We start from the raw sequence: 21,270 nt of genomic DNA, 5'->3' as shown, positions 1-21,270 counted from the left end.
TTTTTTTTTTGCCATTCGGGCCTCTGTGCTAGCCTTTGTTTTTGTAGCTATTTTGTTTTTATCTTTCTTTTATATCTGTAGGTCTATGTAGTTGTCCCTGTTTGTGTTTTTTCTCTCTTTAATAAATTTCCAATTCATAAAAAATGGTCACATTTATAATGGTTGTGATTGTCCATGATAATGTGTTTTGAGATCGGAAGAATTGTATGATCCTCGATCCGAGCATGTGCACGGTATTCCTACCTAGTGGGAGTCATGGTTTAATGATCCAGACTATTGGTTTGTTGGGCCCCATTTGCAAGTTATAGCATTTTTGTACATTGGTATGCGAGGTATTGATTTAGGATTAAGAACTACACTTATAGTTATAGAATGTGATTGTAAGATTTGCATTTCATATTTATTTCATATGCTTTGTTTCTCTGCATCATTATTCTCGTAGGGTCTCACAACTTTTACCCTTCTCTTTTTCTAACTGTATGAAAATAGTGAGAGCTGATTTGGTTGGCTATCTTCCCTTGAAATGGACTTCTACAACTTTTCATCTTTGCATTTCAATTTGGACCTTTTATTTTATTATTTTTTATGAGTGATTGCTATTGTTATTGCTTCATAAGTTGGTTGGTTTTTCTCAAAGATGCTATATCAACAGACAACAGCTAATCTACTACAGGTTCAAGAGTTGAATGGATAACAAGTGGTTTTCGTCTGAATAGTGCGGATAAATGGATGGTGATACAGATGAATGGCCAGCAGGGAATAGCAAATGAATAGCTAATAATTTAGACAAATGAATGATAAAAAAAAAAAGTGGCCTAAACGGCTATGATTTGGACTGAAGAATGGCCAGCAATCTCAACTATAAATGGACAATAATTTGGGATGTAAAATGAGCAGCATGCTGGTGTAAAATAACCTATGATCTGGTAGTGGAAACAAGCAAGAATCTAGACATGAATTAAGGTCTTGATTTGGATGAATACAGAGCTTAGATCTGGACATTAACTCAACTCAAATAAGAGCTCTTAACTGAGCTTAGATCAGGCCATTATCTGAGCTTAGATCAAATCTGCAAATGATGGGAAATCTATGCAGTTTGTGTCAGCAATGTACTTTCTTCTTCTTTATGGGATTCACCTAATCATTTTCTTCAGTTTCTCTTTCATGCCACACATGCCATTTCAATTAGAGATAATATGGTTTGCTAAATCTGTTTCAGGCATATGAATCACTGAAGAATAAGCGGATAATTGTGAAATCTGAATGTTTGAACTTTTTAACTATCAAAATGCAAAAGGTCATCCCTCCTGGAAGACTTTTCAATGATTTTAATGGAATCTGTTTTATTAAGATCTTTATTAAGATCCCAATGTACTTTGTCTTATTGTGGAATCTGTCAAAAGTCTTCTCCTGTGTTTTGATTTCTCTTTGTTAAGATCCCAATGTACTTTGTTAAATATAGATGATGTTTCTCCTTTGGTATCTTGTTACTTATTTTCTCTTTAGGATTCATTTTATTTCTTAGCTTGTTTGGTGATAAGATGTTTGTTATGTGAATAACGCAACTCTACACGTGTCACACATGCCAACAGTGAAAGGGATGACTTGGCTATTTCCTAGCCCAATAATGGGGATGTTCCACTCATTAATTCTTGTTGAATATTTGTGAATGGCATTTTTATTTTTCTAACTATTATATTTATACATATGGACCACTTGATGAGCTGAAATGGATGACTTCCATGGCCCACTAGGTTAACTGCATTGTTTTCTCCACCTCATGAATGGCTCATTTGATGTCCCACAGATGCCAAGTTGGCATGTGTGATTGCATAGATATTTGATGAATATCTATAAATGACATTTTTATTAATCTAACTGTTATTTTGTACATGTGGACCACTTGATTAGTTAAAATGGATGACTTCTATGGCCCACTAGGTTAATTGCACCATTGACTTCACCTCATGTATGGCCCATTTGATGTCCCACGGATGCCAGGTTTGCAAGTGTGGCTGCATAGCTCATGGTGGTCACTTCTTGGTGGATAACAATAATGATCTGCATTAGGTAGTGCCAAAACTAGAGATTGCAACATTGGAAATGGGAGAAGTCTGACATGGCTTGGGTTGCAGAAAGTGCAATTCAGTCCCGTTTAGAAACTGCACATTTGGATGGGAAACTCTTATTACCTACATCATCTGTTAATTGTCTCTCTTTGTTTATTGATGTTTGAAAGCGGTAGAATTGTGTTTGAGAGTAGATTGTTCTTGTATCTTGCTTATTGTTAAATGAAAAGTTTTTGTCTGCATTTCTGAGGGAGATCGGATTCCTTTAAAATCTCTAAGTTTATTCTTTTAGATATTGGATTTAAAATTTGCTTTATGTTGATAGTTTTGCTGAGTTGTTTTTCAAATGTATTTTCTATTTCTAAAACAAATGAGCTAGGTTTCTGTTTCTCCGGAGGTTGTATCCTGAGGCACAAATCGTGCCATCATCCAACAGCTTGTAGCAACCTATAAGGAATCACATTTGGGTAGAAGAAAGTTTGTTTATGATGGTAAAAAGAGCCTGTACACTGCTGGGCCTTTGCCATTTGAGTTGAAAGAATTTGTCATCAAGTTGGTCAACAAAGATAAGGTAGGTTCCATTCATGTAATGATTGGGTTTGTTAGTCAAGCCTCATTCTCTCTTCTGACTACTGTTTTCATATTTTCCCTATGGTTTCTCTTAACCTTCCTAAAAAAACACTTAAATTGTGGTTTTTGTTCATGTTGTTTTATCTTGATAGTTATTTTGAGTTTGTTTGAAAATGTAGAAGGGAGAGAGAGTTTAAGGTGGTGATTAAGTTTGCTGCTCGAGCTGATCTGCACCATCTGAAGCAGTTTTTGCGAGCTAGACAGTCTGATGCACCATAGGAGACAATACAAGTGCTTGGTGTGGTGCTAAGAGAGTCGCCTTCATGCAAGTAATTATTTGCTACCCTTTACTTTTAATATAACCACTCAATATGAATTGTTATGAACTTTTGTTTGCCTTTGATTGTCACAGCTATACTCCCATGCAAAGATCTTTTTTCTCTTCTACGTTGGGTGAAAGAAGTCCTCTAGGTGATGGTTTGAAGTGTTAAAAGGGATTCCGTCAGAGAATCTGCACTACACAGATGGGGCTTTCACTGAACATTGGTAGTTTGTTTGCTGAACTCCAATTTTCTCATGTCCAAGTTCTGATTGATTTATGTAATCTGGTGTTTTTCCCATATCACGTATAAAATTTTTAAGGAGAAGTTAACAAACAATATTATTATTGTTGTTGTTGTTGTTGCACTACAACAACTGGGACTTTTAGCGGCGCTCGAAAGCGCTGATAGAAGCCCCTAAAACCGTTGGCAGTTATAATAGCCGCGCTAACCAAGCACCGAAAAATGGGTATGTTGGGAAAAGTATTGGCAGCGCTAGGTGACTTTTACTGGCGCTTGTCTAAGCGCCAATAATTATAGTTTTTCCCGACACGAATAAGCGCCGGTAGAAGTCTTTATGAGCGCCGCTAAAAGTAGTTTCTGAACACTGTTTCTCATGAAAAGGTGCCGTCAAATTTCTACACAAGCGCCGATAATTGTATAGACTTAGAGGTCCTAGCATGCCAATAATTTTTTTTATTATATATAATTCAATCGAAACCTGTATTTTTTAAATATTTGGAACATAAAAATGATGCCATGCAAATAAAACTGACTATTAAACAAAATTTATTTTACTAGACAATAAAAAAAATATAATATTTATTATAATACACATCTTCACTTGAGGGTTATTTGGGGGGCTTATGCCATATAAATATCTTGTAATTTGAGTTCGAAGATCTACTATGCAAATAAACTACTTCAAAATGTTCTTGGGCATGATGTATGTGTAGCCTGTCTCCTGTAATCAGGAATTACTCACATAAGTTTAGTTTCCAAAACCTTGAAAGTTAAAAAGTGCATACAATGGAAAATAACCATAATTATTTACCTTAATGTCCTCATTGTTTACATAAATATGATTGACTACTATAAGTTGGCTTGCTTCTTTCACTTGCACATGAAGATTTGCTAATGATTATTAGCCAAGTGAGACAGGCAAAGAAGCTTCTCAACTTGATAGACTTTTATTAAACACAACACTTGCTTCTCAATCTCCACAATTTGTTGCCTCTGTTGTGAAGGTGGAGTTATCTCAGCCCCCAATATTATATCACGAATTTTAGACTATACCAATGCCGAGGCATTTACATTATTCTTCTTGGCATAATCTGAGAGTATAAGATCTCTCAGAGCAACCTCAACCTGCATTGAAGGAGATATTAGCAACTCTCATAACAATGACATGCAATGCCAACCTCACACTGACATTACAATAAATGCCATAGATGGAACTTTTATGTCATAAGTTGCTTTGAGAAAGTAAGATAGTAGGAAAACTTTTGAATCTTCTCATGATGCTGAAAGATCTCAAGAGAAAGCAATTGAACAAGTAAAACAGAAGAAAAGCAACTGGGCTAGTTAGGAAACCAATAAGCAAAAAAGTAAAAACTAACAAATGGGAAAGAGTCAAGACTTGAGACTCAAACAGGAGAGAAATACAATAAAAAACAAAGTTGTGAGACCTGACCCGAGTTCGCATGTGTGCATGTGTATGTGTGAGTATGCATCTCATGTATTTTGGTCCCGCGGTCCTACAGGTCAAATTTCGGCGACCCTCGACCTTCGGATAGTGATTGCAGTCACCCTTGAGTTTGGTCACGTAGACCCGACTCGGATTGACCCAAGACCTATGCCATTGCGACCGCATCATCGCCGCGGTTCCAGCGCTGGGTCTCATGCGTAAATCCAGCGTGTTCATCAAAAGTTATGGGCCGCGCATTATTTGGACCGTTTATTGCATTTTTTGTGGGACCCACCTGATTGCACATTTCCCCATGTGCACTATTCCCCATGTAAGCCACCTTTAGGCTAGCAATGATGGCTTCTTTTCTCAAGAAAACTATGATGAGATTGGTTTCTCTAGGCAATGATGAGCCACCCTATCCCATGAGCAATGATTATTTTCTCTTTTCAAAACTCATCTTTTTCTAAGAAAGTAATCATTTCAACTTTAGAAACTCTCTCATCTCCCTCTCTCTTTCTTCATTTCTCTCTTCTCCTCTTTGCAAATGTCCTCCATTACTGAACTTTTCCAGCCCTCTTTCCTCTTCTTTTCCCCTAGATCTAACCATCAAAGATCCATCATCACCATTGAACCTCCTTCCTTGAAGCTTAAGGAGCATGGTGGTTGAAGAATCTTGAAGATCCAACAAGTGGGTGAGCATGTAGGATAGATTGCATGGTTCTTATTTTCATAGATCTTTTGTTGCATCATATGGAGAGTGTAGGACTCACCACATCAATGGTGAAGGTCCACCACTCCTTGGATAAGTTTTTTTTTGCCATCACTTGCATGCATGTGATCTTGATGGGGCCATTCTCCATGGACCCCATCTTGATGAGATTTCCTTTCTTCTTCTCTTCTCCACTTTCTGTGGTTTGGATGTAATGATTATGTGGCCCACCTGATGTGCCATGCAACCAGAATTTTTAAATTTTTGGGACATCCAGGCCCAAGTTGTTGGACACCCAGGCCCAACTGTGCTACCTAGTTTTGCTGCTTGATTTGGACAGCCTTTGGGCCTGATTTTATGAATTTTCTTGGGGAGGGGCTGGGCCTAGGAGTTGTGTTACACATTAGGGTGGACCCCACCTTGTGGAATCTATGATTTATTTTCCATTTATTAATTTTTTTGGGCTGATCTAGACAGCAACATGTTGTTGTCCAGATTGCTGGAATTTTTTTTTATGCTGTAATATATGGGTTGTAGGCCTTGTTTATGGTCTCCTTTTTCCTGATTTCTTAGACTTTTCTTTGAGGTGTGGACCCCACCTAAAATTATGCTAAACATCACCTTCAAATGTCCCTATTTGATCACCCAAAAGGGTGGGCCAAGGAGGGTGGATGGTCCAGATTTTTCTGGACTGTCCAGCCACACTGTTTGCTAGAAAATCATAAATATCAGCCTGATTTTGAAATGGTGGGCCACCTTTGTGGACCCCACCTTAATGTATACTTGTATAGGAAGGTTGGCCTTACATTTTTCCAAATTTACATAGACCTGGGCCCACTCAAATGGGGTGCTAAAGTCAAGGACAGCAGCATTGCTGCAGCAGGAAAATAAAAATCTGGACCTTGCTGTCCATAAATTGCATGAGTTAAATAAAATATTTTTACTATCTTAAAAATCCTAAATTTTTGTAGGGAGGTGTCCCACCTATGGTAGGACCTATCCACACAATTTCAGGGCCAAAGGATCCTATTTGGGCATCCAAAAGGGTGGGCCAACATACTGGACTGCCAGAAATTTCTGCTGTGCAGTCCAGCAGCATAGTCCCATAAAAATAATATTAAAAAAATTAATTTCTAAGAAGGTGAGCCATATTTCTGGATCCTAGCTTATTTTAGGCTTGATGAGGGACTTTGGGTCCAAATTTCAAGAATTATGGAGGCCCAGAACCCACCCATTGGATGGCCCAAATTGAGGACAATTATATTCCAACAATATTTCACCCTGGATAGATTGTATTCTTTAAATTAATTTAAATACTTTTGAGTATCCTAAAATCATAAAAATTTACAGGGAGGTGGTCCACCTATGGTGGGACTCACCTAAAAATTTTTGAGGCCAATGGAGTCCTGTACACACCGTGGAAAGTGCTGGAATGTCTCACCACGTTCAGGTGTCCCGATTCACTAGATTTTCTTGATGGTCTGTTTTATTTAAATTAATTAAAATACTGCCGACCATCCAAAAATCACAAAATTTTGAGGATTCGTGGTCCACCTATGGGAGGACCATCTTGTAAATTTTCATGGCCATTGGACCCCTATACTGACCGTGGTGTGGCCTGCAAACTTGGGTCAGTTTTGGGCCAGATACTCAGGCCCGTAGGACTACCCACCACGGGACGCCCCTACCTTGGGCTGTTGCTGGGCCTGTATTCCAGTGGCATGGCCCACTTCTAATGTGTGTTGTGCATTTCCCTCTCATCCGGTGGGACCCACTGTGATATGTGTGGGTCACCATGGGCTAGTAACCCATCTGAATTACATAAATTTCTGGATTCCAGCAGGCCCAGGAAGTGGGTGGGCTGGAATTCCAGTAAGGGGCCCAAATTTGCTCCATAGTTGATTGTTTTGGAGTTGTTGTGGCCCACCAGATTTAAGGGAGTATTCCACACACTCTTTGCCTTTTTCCTTAGATATTTTTGGGCGTAATTAGTTCCTCTTAAGGCCCACCTTTGTGGTGATGTTGGGGGTTAGCCTTAACCAGATTTTTGGTAGTTTATAGGTCCAATGGGCTGGAAACCTATTTCTTGAGCCCAAGATTGTGTAGGGCCTGACCTTATTGTTTCACGGGCCCAACGAGCCACCTACAGGCTGACCGTGTGTATTTATTAGCCGTGATGCCCTCATGAAATGCTTAATTATGGGCTGACTTGTGGGGCCCACATAAATGTATAGTGTGGAGGGCCTTGCTAAGTCTTTGGGCTGATGTGGCAAGGCCCACACTGTCAGTATAGGCCTTGCCCATGTGTATTCTTGGGCTTATGGGCTGTACTCAAGCCCACCATAATGTATGAATTGGATGACTTTTGTTTTGGGCCATTTCTTTAGGGCCCATTATGTGATATAGTATATGCATGTTTGTGTTAGCAAGTAGGCCTTGTGGACTCAGTTCTTTTGGATAGGCCCATTGATCTTGGGCCTATACTCTCATATCTATTGTGATGGGCTTAGGGGCAATGATACACAAGAAGTCGGGCCCTTGGTTGCCCACTAAACTGACCCTGTACTTAGGCCAAAAGTGAGGCCCAACTCACTTGTGTTAAATGTGCAACTTGCCCATGTAAATGAATTACTGGGCTGCCCATAAAGCCCACCACAATATGTGAGATTATGACCTTTGTGGTTGGGCCCAAACCTTACTTGAGGGCCCACTATATGGCCTATGAGTTGGGCTTGGTGTATGGCCTACTAGTCCACACATTGCTTAGGCCTTAGATCTTTCATTATATGGGTAGTGGTGAGCTACCTCTTGGAAACCAGTTGAGGTTGGATGTCCTCCTGGGTGATCCTAAGGTAAGCTCATAGGTTTCTCTATGGGTGGTTAAAGGCCCACCATAGACCTTAGGCCATTTATTTAAGGCTCAATGTGCATGTATGTGGAACCTACCTTAATGCATGTTTGGTCCAGGCCGTCCAAGCCTTGGATCGCCTGATTGTGGAAGCACTCTCTGCCTTGGGTTATTGGTGGACTCACAATCCAGTAGCAGGCTCACTTGATCTTTTCATGATATATACACACTCTCCATCTGGTGGGGTCCCTCAGTGAGTATAGTTGGCCTTCATGAGATTATTTCCATATACTCGACTAATTTCTGGACCTTAGCAGGCCTAGGAAGTCAAACGGGCCAAAAGTTTATCAAAGGGCCTTCGATGTACAATTTTATGGTTACAACTTTATTTGGCTGTGAGACTCACCATATTGAGAACTTGTGTACGTGTTACATGCTTATGCTTTCTTATAATCTTTGGGCTTAATCAGTGCATTCTTTTGGGTCACTTTTAATGATCTTATGAGGACCCCATCTTAAGATCAGAATTTTGGGACATCCAGTGAGCCCAGATTGGGCAGGGACATCCCAGCATGGCCCAACCATACATTGGGCCGACTTCCACCATTTTGATGGACTTGTGGGCTGGGGTAAGGATAGTATTGGGCCCTTGGTTGCCTACTTAAATTGCTAGTTATTGGGCTGATGTAGTGGGGCCCATTTCATTCAAACTTAAACCTTTTTTTGGGTCGTATATTGTATACGCGGGCTGCCCACCAAGTCCAACTTAATGCATGGATTCTATGGCCATTGAGAATTGGGCATTGGGCCTTAATTCCCTTCTTAGAGCCCATGTTGTTAAAAGTGGTATTATATCTTTTTATGGCATATTATGAGGAATATATGTATGTGGTTACTTTTATTTCTATCTTAAATGTAGGCCTTGGGCCTTTTATCCATATAGTTCATGGTTGATATGCCTTTTTGGGGAATGGTGGTTAAATGTCCCCATTATGGACCCCTCTAGGTCCGGTTGTATTTAAGAGTGATTGGATACTTATCTTAGACAGTTGCTAGGCTCATTTCTATATTACTTAGACCCGTAGTTATATGCTTAATCTCGTGGGCTACCCCAGGTAAATGGGCCCCCACTAGAGATGGGATTCCTTATGGATATTGTCTAAGTACCTAGTCTTGGTTCCTTCTTGGATAGGAAGAATGTAATTTACTTTGTATATCGCCGCATGATTCGCCTAGACCCATCTTCATGACCCATGTGCATCATTGTATGCTTGGATGACACTGTGTGTGTGGTTATGATTGTGCCATTGAGCATTGCATGCTGTCTTCCCGAGGGACGTAATATTCCCTCTTGAGCATGTTGGATGCTTGGAATTGATGCATAGATTGTATGATTCATGCATCTGGCATTGCATAATATATGAGCATTATCACCCTTGCTTCATCAGGGTTGTAGCCTCCACAGATACATCGTGGATGGCCATGTTTGGACACCGAAAATGTTACTTGAGCATACCGGGTGCATAGGATGCCCATGGGTGAAATTCCCAAAACTTCCATGGTACCAAGGATCTGCTCCAACGCCATGACCGGGTGGAATATATGAGCGCACGAGGGCCTTATACCATTAGGCCGCGACTCCCACTGTCGTGTAGTCGGTTGGATAGGGGTGTGGCCTTACTCGCCTGATGTAAGAGGGCATTGCTAGGCTGAGTCTAACCAAATCATAAATGGGTCCGCTACCGTCAGGCCTTGCTGGTGATTGGTTGTCCACAGGCAGGTAGTGAGGTCTCTTACGCTCGTTTGACTGTGTGGGGTCTGTAGAGCGGCAGTCATCCAGCAGTGTAATGGACCCCGGTGATTTCCTTATGATTGGAAATATACTTGACATATGGTTTGGTTATGAGCACTGGCATTACTTGCATCATATTAGTATTGGCTATGTAAGCCCTTCATGCATCGCCTTGGTATGGCGTCCAGTACTCATTGCATCATATTCATGATAAGCCTTGGTAAGGCTAGTGATATTCTCATTGAGCATGTCTCCTTCCTGTATCTCCTTTTATTCTTCTGTGCACTATTATCACACACTTACACCACCCTCTAAGCTTCTGTAAGCTTATGCGCGATTGATGCGTGCAGGAGATCCTAGGCAGGTGTCGCAGTGGCAGAGTTTGGATTAGAGCTGAGCTTGAGGACCCAGTATTGCATCCTTCCTTTCTTTCTTCTATTATCTTGTATATCCTTTTGGACCTTATGTAAACTTGTAAAAGTTCAAATTCTTAGTGGATTTTATGATATGTGCCTTTTTTATTCTCAGATTTACTTGTTATGATCTTGGGTATGCTCGTATTGGAAATGGTTATATTGTTATGAAAATCCTCCTTGTAGGATCCCAGGATCGGAACCTGCTTCAGGAGCCGAGAATGGGGTACTACGGAGGCTGTTGCGGACAGAACCGACCATCGGGTTCCTTGTGAATCCAGTTACCGAGTCTAGGGCGTGCCAAAAGTCCTAGTGGCCATTGCCAAATTATGATTTAGAAGAGTTTAAATACATGTATTACAAATTTTTTATTGTACCACAAAAGCATGTACTTCTTTGAAACTTCTCCTTCAGTTTCTTTGAAGTCCAGCTTGAAAGTCAGGTAATCGCAATTTGGAGGCATACCCCTCCATATGAATTCAGTTCTATATTGCATCCAAACGTGAACTTAAGGCACTGATTAATTGGAACTACAAATTGCCTATCCAAAGCAAGAATAATGGTAACAAGTTAAAAAGAAGAAGAAAAATGAAAAAAAGAAAACACCTTGTCTCTTTACAAGATCTGTACAGCTCCTGGCAGCTTCTTTTACATGCTGGAGGGAACTACTATCGAAAGTTTCTGCTGGAATACCTGGCAGCAAAGCAAATATGGCAATTAAAACATGTGCAGTTGCCATTGTGGTGAGAAAGGGCATTTATGATATGTTTTACCTCTTCAAAATTCTCCAACTATGACTTCAGTTCTGCTTCAATGTCTGTTGATGTTGGATGCATGCTATCTTGGTCTAGAGATTGACTCTTCGGTTCCTTAGGAACCTGCAACAACCTCGGATGCATGTAACCATAGCCATGAGAGGCCAACATTGAAACTTAAATTTGATAAGAAGTTGGGTTATATTTTCATTTAGCTTGGCCTTTAAATTCAGGTAATGCATTGAAAGAGAAAAAAAAACTATAGAACAAAAGTTCATGTGCCTGTTTCATGTGCCTGTTATCATCCCAACTAACATTTAAGCATAATAAACACTTATAAACAGGAAGCATTCGGATGTTTATATGCAGGCTGGTGCTTCTCTCTTCTTTGATGGCTCCAACCAAACTTGGAGATGACAATGAGAGAAACTCAGCAGCCACATGCCTGCCGTCCACCGGCGTGCGCCCCTGCACACATAAAGGTGTGCTCACATGGTACCAGGACCACCACAACTTGTGGGGAAACTGGACTATTATGAGGCCCACGTGATGTGTGCAACTAATCAGCTGTCTGTCATGTTTGCTCCCTCGTGTTTACCAGAGAGCCCAAAAATCAGGCCAATCCAAGACTCAGGTGGGCCACACCATAGGGAACAATGTCAAACCATGCCCGAAACCTCTAAATTCAGTGTGGCCCACCTAAATTTGGGAATAACCTGATTTTTTGTGTCCCTTCATCCTAGTGGGGTCAGGTGTGTGATGAATGCCTTGGATGACATATACACAACATGATGGATCTGACAAACCTCCTGCGAGGTTTTATTGGTTGGTCCCCTCCCAACTGTCCCTCAGGTGTGGCCCACCTTACTTCCTGTTCAGGCTGATTTTTGGCCAATGGCCAAACATGGAAGGCAGGGGTGGCAACGGGCAAGGGGTCCCACAAACTCTTGGGAGGTTCACCTAACTTTCTGTTTGAGCAATGGCCAATGAAACTCAAAACACTGTAAGAAAAAGGATGCATGAAATGCCTCATTTTACCAAAATTGTTGTAGTAGATAAGCAGAAAGTGAAAAGAACATGGGACATCGAGGTGTATTTGAGCAAACCTCCTCCTTTTGTATAATAATGTATTATATAATATTATTGTTTATATCATGTGTTGTTTGAGATGAAATGCAACTGGAATATCTACAATTCTACAAGTCCTTTTTGTCTAGGCCTAGAAGGTGGTTTGCCTATTGTGCTTTTGCTCAAATGTATCTATAACATTATCTAGCCAAACTGAGATCTTCTCTGCCAAGGAATTATACTCTGCCCGCCATAAGATAAAAGGAGATGGGTTGATGTCAAGTGGTCAGCTGGTTGGGAGCTTTTGCCAAGCTACCATGAGAAGCCGACCCTGAAGTATCCAGGATGATGATGATTATATTTATATCATGCCACAAATGTAATAAGATGCAGATGTAATATTAATTCTGTGTTTTTCTGAAAGATCCGAAGCTTTTTCTTGTACTATTTTTTTTTCTAATGTCCTGTTTTGTAGCCAAACCGATGGCTCCGCAAATTGTTTGTAGCGAACCCTCTAAGTTCAATTTCTATTTTTTTAGAGTGCGTTTGGTTACACCAAAATTCACAAAAATTTGCACCAAACCTATCTCTATTACATACTACTAACAAAAATAAAACAAACTCATTTTTAGATGTCTACCAAACAGGGCCTTATAATTACTAGGATAAAATAGTCAGGGAGGTCCACTTGCAGTAAAAGTGAAAAAAACATCACACAATTGTAACATCCAAGCTACTTATCAGTTGGGCCCACACCATGTAGACATGCTGGCCTGAAGTTCAGGGCTATCCAACTAATCAGGTGGGCCAGTTGTTTTTGTATGTTCAGCTCACCTGGGCCATGGAATCTGCATGGTAAGGTCCACTTGATGAGTGGCTTGGATCTTGCACATGATGACACATATGGCTGCGAATACTAAGAGTTTAGTCGATAAACTGGGGGCTTAATTTCTAGACATTGGTCATCTTTATCCATACATCTCACCAGCTTCACTGTCTCTCTTTCTTTCTTTTTGTCTAGGAAAGTATAATCTTGTCTTTCTGAACCAAGGTCGGGGATGTCCCCACATCACGGTGTAGATATCATATACATCATGGTGGGACGTCCCATTTCTTTGATCCAATCCTGAAAGAGTAGCATACATAATTACCAATAGCGAAGCCCAAATGGAGTTTCGTAAGCTCACTTGCCTGTAAATCCTATTTCATGCACACAGTCTCATGGCACAAGTGTGCGAGATGCAAGCTGTCTTTTTTACCTGACCCAAAAAAGGCTTGTCCACTTATCATGAAAAGAAAGTAAGATGATAGGAGAAGAAACATACTTGTTGAGTCCAAAGAAGAAGACAGAATAAAGTCCCCAAGAGGACTAAATGTAGTTGAAAAAACAGGCCCAGCATGACCCTGAAACAATGTATAAGATCTTTTCCCATCCTCCAAACCTAGCAATTCCTCGCTAGGAACAGATTCATTTTCTCCCTGCACATTAACTGAAACCAACACCATTTAACACACATTACACAACCTCCTTAGCAAAACCATCTTGGCAATATTAATACATACATACAAACAGATAGACATAAATCTAAAGAGGCTTGCTAGCCCCATAAACGCAGAAAACATTATGCGCCAATTATCACTAGAGAAGGAACCATATCAGAACTAAAAAGAGAAAGAAACAGCATGAACTACAGACAATAGTAAAGAAAGCTGTGACCTTAAGTCTTTAAATCATTTGCATACAGTGCCCAAATCTGCAGAGTGCGGAACTTTGGTTAAGAATCTAAAAGCAATGGTGGAGTTAAAAAAGGGCTTAAGATCCATTTACCCGGGCTTCCTCTGTTATTGATTTTGCGACGCTCAAGTCCTACTCAAAACCTGAGAATCAAAATATTTGCTGAAGGAGAAAGATAAGCATAAGAGCAAAAGAGATTCAAAGAATTTAGAAACATAGTTGGAAAAAGAAGATGTTTCACATGTCAAACATTACTTACATTTCACATGGGGCAATTGCTATTTTCATCCTATTCTAAAGTGGCTCCTCATTCAAATGATCCAATCTATCCCATAAGCAAAGTAATACTGGTCTGGCAAGCTTGAAGACATCCAGAAGTGAACATTCATGATCAGCTCTACCAAAATATTATAATCATCATCATCATCATTGAAGTACAGAACCGATTCAGTTGTATAGTATTTTCCACGGATTTTATTTTACATGATCTCACTAATCTCTTCGTGATCTGTGTTTAAACCACCTCTACTTCTAGCATGTTCTAGAATTAATTGAATTTAGAAATCAACTGTCTTCAATTGTTCCAATATGATAAAGACATTGGGAACCTCATGAACAAGAGTTTATCAAGTTCTGACCCTCAGATTCTGTTTTTACTCATTTGACTGTCAATAGAGTGTATAGCCTAAACTAAGTTTTTTAAGTTACAATTTTAGAAGTTGAAAACTTTTTCAATGTTATGGTTCCCTTGTTAAAACTCAAGTATAGTTTCCAAAACTCATGCAAAATGAGTTGCATGAGCTTCAATTGATGGTGTGAGGCTTCCGTTTGTTTAACTGTATAACACATGCATGTTTCAATTTATGTTTTGTACTTGGGCACATATCTTGTTTGTCTATGATTCTTGACACATTAAATGCCTTTGATAAAAAATTGAATAGACTTGTTTCATTGGACCTTCTACCTAAACATGTTTACTGACTATTTTTATCAAAATCAAGGGCGGATATATCTCCCAGCTGGAAGGGTCGGTTTTACAAAGTAGGAGAGCCTATAGTGCCATTGAAAGATCCCACATCTGATATGGCTATAATGGCCAGGTAGATGTAAAATACATACAAATATACATGGTGTGCAATGATATACATTTCGTCATACAACTTAAGCTTCATAAAACAAATACAAACCATTAGGTGGCCAACTCATGAATTTATTCCTCGAGAAGGTCCTCTTTAGCCCAAGCTTGCAAAAAAAAAAAAGGATGGGAACAATAAAGGAACAAATTAATTATTTAAAAACAGAAATAAGCATATTCAGACAAAAGAAATACAAACATTCCTTTGACCAAGATACCTTGATACAGCTTCCATTAATTCTGCTTTTGACAGATAATTGCTGCCACTTCTTAATATTTCTTTCAAAATAAATGCTTGGACACTACTATGGTGTATTTTGAACATGCAATAGACGAATCAAAAGAGAAGAAACTCATGAGTATAATACAAATCCTAAAAATGAGTATCAACCTAACAGAAATATCAACCATAGTAAACGTTGTTACTAATTCTCAAACAACTAAAAAAACAATAAATAAGAAAACTTACTTTAAAGATACCTGCTTCATTTCAGGTCCACTTTGAATGGCCAATTCTACTAAGCTATAAACTGTAAATTAATCAAATTTGCATGAATGCATGAGAGAAAAAAACAGATAAAATTCCTTGAGATTGTGAGTATCCACCATTGCTGCTAACTTTACATCACGGTCCAGGAAAGCTTTGACGGCTTCAGCTGGTTGTGGAAGTACCCCTTGCATTTTGAATTTGCAAACAACAGTTAAGGTAGATCCCAAATTAGAAAAGGTGACAGGCAAAGTGAGATACAGGCATTTGAATGAAAGATATAGAATACAAGCTACCATATTATGATATGCTACATTTTGAAAGGTACTGTTTGTAGGAAAGTACAATCCAATACAAAATACATATTAATATACTCATAATCCACAACTCAGGTGGGCCACACCATAGGGAAGAATGGAGATGGGATGTCAACCAAGGGTTTGCTTCTAGGGCCACCATGATTTACATAGATTGTGGATTATTTTTCACTTAAAAATTTGTCATTACCAAAGGCCACAAATGGAAGGTTAACATTGTCCCACAGTAGATTTTTGCTAGTTATGTTGTTTGTCAAAGATCCTGAAATTTGATATGGGTTACAGGAATTTGACTGAGCTAGATATACAGGAGAATGGGGTTGATGATCTTGGAGGCAGCTGGCTAAGTTGCTTCTAAATAGATTCGATGTCTAAAGGCATGTGGATCTTGTGGCCAGGGTTTGTTACTGTCTAAATGGATTCGATGCATGAGCAATTTGGTCTGCGATAGATTGTGAGGCTATCTCTGGTTATTCTTTGAGTGGCTTCTTGATTTTCTAATGAGATATGGAGTCTGTTTGTCTGATGTCTTGATGGCCAACATGATGCTGTCTTGCCCTCGGTATCTAACAGGACTTTTCCAACAAACCATTTAATTTTCTTCTTTCCACTTGCAATCATGGCACTTCTCAAATATATTGATTATGGAGTTCTGATTCATTGCCTACAGCCCTGGCTTCCATCTGGATGGCAATGAAAAAAAAGATCCTCACTTGTACTCAATTTGTTAAACATGATATTTCAATTATTATGACACTTCCTATCCTTTCATCATCATCAGCATCATCTAAGCCTCTCGATTAATTGGTGTTGGCTACATGAATCATGTTCCGCCATTCCACTCTATCAAGGGCCATAGCTTCATCTAAGCCCTTGATACAATTTTTATGTAGTGAAATTAAAAATAAAAAAAATAAAAAAAACAACTCTAATTTCTAGAGTCTGCAACATGCAAAGTTGTCTTGTATTCTAAGTCAAAACAAGAATTAAATTTTAACCCAACCTTGACCTTGTTCTAAGATTGCACATGCTAGTCTGGTTGATTCTAGACAATAGTTAGTTCCTTTATACATGTGAAATGTTCTCCATCTCTTTCTTTCTAAGGAATCTTGGAAAAGCTATTATGCAGGTAAGCTTGCATTAGTAATTCATTTATAACTGGTATTATGTTCTACTTAATGTACATACCTTAGAGAAAAAAAACTATTCGGCAGAAAGCTTAGAATGGTAATTTGTTTGCAACTTGCAGGAAATTGGAAACGTGCATACGTTGCAATGCAATATCTTGTGGAATATCTTAATTTTGATGAACCCTCAGCTACTTGCAGCAAGGTTGTGGAAATTTGTAAGTAAAAGTTTGTGTAAAGGAATGCATAATCTACCATATAACTGTCTGTTTGAGCAGATTATCAATTTTGATCATAATAGCCTTGTCCGAGCTATTATGAGGTTTGGGTATCTATTTTGGCTAAAGAGTAATTGTGAATATATAGGTAGAAGGAATGGGTACCTTTTCTATTTGGGCAGTTAGGGATCTATTTTGAACCCATCACCGTAACCTTGTCCCAACTATTTTGGGTTGGCCTGGATATCTATTTCGACTTAGAGTTTCTATGAACACAGGCAGTAGGAGTGGATCATGTGATTTCAGAACTTGTCAGGGTAGTTGCCAGGGAAATAGCACTTATTGAAGAATGCAGAGATCTATCGTCCAAGGTGCATATAATGCAAGGATGTCTTCCTTGTGCGTGTCTTCACTTGTACGAGCTGTATGAGTACAGACAAGAAGAGGTAGGATTCTGCACCACAAATCATCGAGAAAGAATTGTGACCATCAATTTGCAGTGCTCTTGGATTGCAAAATTGCATGTATAACAGGGGATTTTTTATGCATTAACTGCATGAACATGGGATGTGATTTGGTTTTCATAAGCGTTTTTCATGTCATTTTTTACTACAAGCTTTCAGTTTGAGTGGTGAAATAATACTAGAGTTGTATTGAGTTAATGCAAATATGCATTAGACTTATATTTCTACCTGGAAGCTTTGGAGACATTTCTTCATTTTTGGTTAATTCTTATAAAGAAAAATATAGTTAAGAGGGTAATTATTGTCTTGGTTTTACAGATGTAAATGAAACATCCTCAAACTCCATACACAGCCCATGGCTGTGTATAGCAGAGAATATACAGCAGGACCTACACACTTCTTTATAAGAGAAATCAAGAGTCAAGACAGGGGCAAGGCCCTAAATGCGGAAAGCAGACTCTTGAGAAACAAGAATCAGCCAGATTGGAAGATCCTGAACCTCTGACAAATGGCCTTTGAATGGATTGTGAAGCAGAGAGTACAACAACAGTCCACATCCAACAGAAAACATTACAATGGTTAAAAGGTCAAGGATCTTCCAATCCAAGAGCTTTCTAGGCATCCCCATCCAAGAGTGCGGCCCATCGGATAAATGGCATGGATCACCGAGCTGGATCCACTGCTACCGAAAACCATTCAGTTGCAAACGCAGGTTTATTGAAAAATCAGATCAAGGGAAGAGAATTGCAGGAATCTGGAAAGCGAAACCAAAATCCAAAGTAACATCGTCGAATCTCGTCGGGAAGTCAGGATATTGGAAGAAATTTGGAGAAATAGGAGTAGAAATCTAGGGTTTTGAAATGAGTGAGTGAGTTGGAAAAGGGTAGTACCTTAAATTGGAGATGGAAGAGCGTGGAATGAGATCCACATCTGTCTTTTTACTCTCTCAGCTCACGAGAGGAGAAAGTCTTGAAAAATACACAAGAAATCCACAGATGAAAAATGGAAAAAGAAAAAGCATCTTCTCACTTGAATTTTTTGAAATCCAAACCCTAGTTCTATATCTAGTAAATCCCCACCATAACCAGTCAAAAAACCTTGCAAAGTGCAGAAAATAGATCCAAAACCCTAGGAAACAAGAGAGTAGCAGATCTAGATACTACGATGAGATCCCAAAGTAGGTTGCTGCAGCTGGAGAGATCCCAAAGCAGTCGTGAGAGACAAAGAGGAGAGAGAGAGGAGAGAGTCGTGGAGTTGCAGAGAGAGAGAGAGAGAGTCAGGGGTAGGAAATGGGAGAGAGTCGTGCTGGCCAGTAGGGTGTTTTTTTTATGGTAAGATATCCGTCAGATGGTCTTACATAGCGCTGATGAAAGAGTAGCGTAAATGCCGCTTATACCTATTTTTGTTGTAATGTTGTTTCTAACTGTTTTGGCACATGTACTGATGTTGCTGGTATTAACTTCTTTCATTTTTAATTTTTTTTACTCTCCAAAGCTATCATCGTGTAGTTTTCTCTCTTTTGCTCATACATTTTATCCCTTTCTATAGATATCTCATCAACATTATTTTACGAACCAATTCCAGTTGTAGATTTTGTATCTTAGTATCTCAATTTGCAAGATCCAACAAGGCTGTTATCTGATACCGACCGTGTTAAGGTATTACTTCTACCTCCATTTGTCATTTTTTTGGGAGAAAAATGAATTATTTTTATAGGATTTTGGTTGAACCAAACATCATGAAATTCATGATTAATCAGTCTACTTTGTTGCAAATTTTCGTGATATTTGGTGCAACCAAACAATAGCTTAATGGGAGTTATAGATATGCTCTTATTTCTATCATATGGTTAATGACATTTCATTTTATTTAGCAACATCTTTTGTTTGAAACTTGTTCTCATTGGTAAATGAGATTTCATTTTGGTTAGCATGATCTTTTGTTTGAAACTTTTTCTCATTATTGTCATTGACTCATGGTTTGGTTTTTTCCAGATAAAGAAGGCCTTAAGGGGAGTAAAGGTCTATGCCTCCCACTGGAAGGAGTCATCTAGACAATATCAAATTTCAGGGATAACTGCTCAACCAACGAGCCAGCTAACGTAAGCGTAGTTTGTTTAAATAAAGCATGATATATTCCGATCATGATACTTGAAATTCATTTTTTTTAAAGCAATGCTTGAATTTCATTATAACTTATTGATGATATATAATTTTTTTTACGATGCATAAACCTCAAATATTTTTTTCTAGAATCAAACAAATTCTTTCTTTAAAAAAGATTCTAATAAATGTCTTGTTGCATTATGCACTATGTTTATTGTATTACATTTTTGAGACAACACAATATGATTCTAATATCGTGATCCTAGTAACTGTTTGGTGTGAGGTTCATTTTGCACATTGTGAATAATGAGCATTGTTGGTGCCTTTTAGATTTCCCATTGATGACCAGGGGCATACCATTTCTTCATTGAGTACTTCAAAGAGAATTATGGAGTTGTCCTCCATAAGATTTTCTTGCCATGTCTTCAAGTTGGTAGTGATGCCAGGCCAATATGCTTACCTATGGAGGTATAAAGCCACTACTATCCTAAAATCATTATTTTGCTTTTCCTGTACTCTGCATTGTTGCATGGATGTGTCAAATTTCTATTTTTGACATCATGAAGATTATATGCTGTCACATTTGTCAAATTGTTGAAGGGTAGTGATACTCGAAGAAATTGAATGAGTAGCAGATTACTGCCATCTTGAGGGCTGCTTGTCAACGTCCTGCTGACAGGGAGAGGAACATCCATGAGGTACAGGTTCTCAATTTTGTAACTGGGAAAATCAACTTTATATTGAGATGGGGCCACATCAATCAGCTAGTCGGATATAAGGGCCCTTTTTTGTTAATTTTAAGTTATTCCTTGAAATTAGGTCTTGCACCTGTTTATTCTTAATTCTTGGAGCACTTTCCTTTGCAGATGGTTGTGTGCAACAATTACAATAGGGATCAGTATGCATAGGAGTTTGGGATTTAAGTTCAAGACAAACTTGCTTCCGTCGTTGCTCATGTTTTGCCACCTCCCAAGGTGATTATTTGATTTGAAGTATTTATCTGATAATCATGGGCATGCTTATGGTTCTATTGGTTGTTTCAGCTCAAGTATCATGCTAGTGGGCGTGATGCAAACTGCTATCCTCGAGTGGGGCAGTGGAATATGATTAACAAGGTTGATCCTAAACTTGCCCTCTTGCATATTTTGGCATTTAAAATGTTATCATGACCTTAGGAACATATTTCTCTCTTGTTAATTCCATTAACATGCTTGAGATGTTGTGGCTGTACTGGAGTCATTGATTCTCCGAGAGGGATGACCTTTTGTAGACAGAAGACTTTTCAATGATCTTGACAACCCCAATCTCTAATCAGGTTGGGTTGGGGTTGTCAAGATCTAGTTTTGATTGAGCAAATTCAAGTTGAATGAAGGATTGTAATTGATTCATTATTGAATGAATGATTGTAATTGAATGAATGAATGATTATGCAGGTGGTGATTGAATGA

At 38.9% G+C, this 21,270-nt stretch overlaps 1 pseudogene; it reads left to right on the top strand.

Moving 5' to 3' along the window:
• Positions 1–2,119: 2,119 nt before the first annotated feature.
• On the top strand, positions 2,120–20,991 carry LOC131250610 (protein argonaute 1-like; annotated as a pseudogene).
• Positions 20,992–21,270: the final 279 nt, after the last annotated feature.

Source organism: Magnolia sinica, chromosome 7 (genome assembly GCF_029962835.1).
Source record: "Magnolia sinica isolate HGM2019 chromosome 7, MsV1, whole genome shotgun sequence".
In the NCBI taxonomy this organism is placed as follows: Eukaryota; Viridiplantae; Streptophyta; class Magnoliopsida; order Magnoliales; family Magnoliaceae; genus Magnolia; species Magnolia sinica.
Note: the sequence above shows the minus strand (reverse complement) of the source record. Positions and strands in the feature narration are given on the sequence as shown.